This window comes from Artemia franciscana, chromosome 20 (genome assembly GCF_032884065.1).
Source record: "Artemia franciscana chromosome 20, ASM3288406v1, whole genome shotgun sequence".
Lineage (NCBI taxonomy): Eukaryota > Metazoa > Arthropoda > Branchiopoda > Anostraca > Artemiidae > Artemia > Artemia franciscana.
Window position 1 is genome coordinate 37457988 of NC_088882.1, and position 1867 is coordinate 37459854.

Sequence of the window (1867 nt, forward strand, 5' to 3'; positions counted from 1 at the left end):
TATATGACTTTTAGCTGCTTCAAAATAAATCTAGATTTGTGGCTTGATCGTGGCTGCCAAGCTGGCAGATGGACAAAAACAGTACTGCAAATCTATCTTCAACAATTGCCTGCTAGTCCACTGCCTCTGTACTGCCTTTGTTTGGGAATTGAACTTTTGAATTCTTCTGAATCCAATGATTTTTGTCTCATAAAAAAAGGCTTTCAAGAAAAATAAGGCTATATTTTGCCTTACTTATAGTTTTACTAATATGTTTTGTTGGTGAGATATTATCTGTGATAGCTATGTCGGAGAAAGTAGTTTGGAATGTGATATTCAACTTTTTTAAATTTTGCTCGAAAAGCTGGAAACAAGAGTGATGAGATAAGTCATAAAGCATGTGAGTTTTTTACGAAGGACGATATAATTAAGGCTAAGAATATACTGTGGTCTTCTGCTCACTACACAAATAGAGTGTCAATTAAAAAGTGCCGAAGTCAATATTAACGAGATGTTAAAGGTACTTGAACTTTGTGAGCATCGTAACATGGAGCTGCCAGTCTTAATAAGCTAGACGATTTCATGAATAAGGGCCCTCCCGCCCCTTCGATTGTTCCTACAGTTACTGAAACAAAGCCCTCATATGCACTGGTACTCAAGAATTTGCCCTCTGACCTCAGGAAGTCAGATTTGAAGAAAGGCTTTTTGCAAAAAATTTGTGACAGAGAGTGCTCTAAAATTGTTGAAGTTCAGCCCGGAAAATATAAATTGGCGGGTTGTTACAGCTAGCAAGGCTGATGGAGAAACTCTTGTTGGGGTCTTTCAGAACTCCGATAAATCTCTTTCTGCAACAATCAGGAGCCCCTCTCAAGTCGGTATCGCTCGATCTGTCCCCAGCGATATAAATGACGATGAACTTTGCGCACTGATTCCGAAATGTGTCAGGTCAAAACAGATTGACAATAACCCCTCGTTTTGCCTGAAATTTGAAACCAAAGTTCACATTTTGAATGCAATAAAAATTCCTCAGTCATAGACTATGAGAGGATCAAAGTAGCTGAGTATCTCACCCTCCCAGTGAGATGTTTCAAGTATCAAGCTTATGGGTATATAACCTACAGTGGGAAAAATGAAGCTATTATCGTAGTCTGTGGTGACCGCGGTCATTCAAGCTTCAAAACATCTCCTCGTCAAACCCCCAAGAAATGTGCATTGTGCAAATCACAAGATTATCCCTGTTATACTTTCAAATGTCAAGTTGCTCAAGGGCTATTAAGTAAAGTTAAGTCAGTAAATAGCTCGAGCCTTAAGTCTCTTATCGTGGAATATCGATGGCAAAGTGGTTTACAAAGGCCTAGTTCTCTCTGAACTTTTTAAGTACAAATGAAATAATTTTTCTGCAAGAGCGTTTTCTTATCTGATGAAAGGAAAAATCTACTCAGCATTTCACAGAATTCTTGTCTCTTATTTCACCTAGAGAAAATGAGCAAGTGCCGTGCCCGACCTTCAGGGGGATCAGCCATCATTTCACAATTTCCCCTCAATCTCCTCGAGTCGAATGACCTATGCATTGCTGCGGAATTTTCCGACCTAATCTGTATAAACGTTTACCTGCCAACTAATTACTGCTCTTTGCTGTCAGAGAATTAGTTCATATTTGCTTGCAAAAGGCTAGCAAATTTTGCGAAGACAGTTTCATAGCGCCCAAATGCTTGAGTTTTGATCGCAGGAGACATTAACTGTGACTTAACGGACAGTTCATCGCCAAGAACCCAACCCCTTTTGAAAGCCCTCCCTCCTTCCTGCTCAGTTGCAGCCAAAACAGAAACTTTTACGTTTATTGGTATCCTGTCAGCGACTTCTAGCCTTAGTCATTGTATTGCATCTT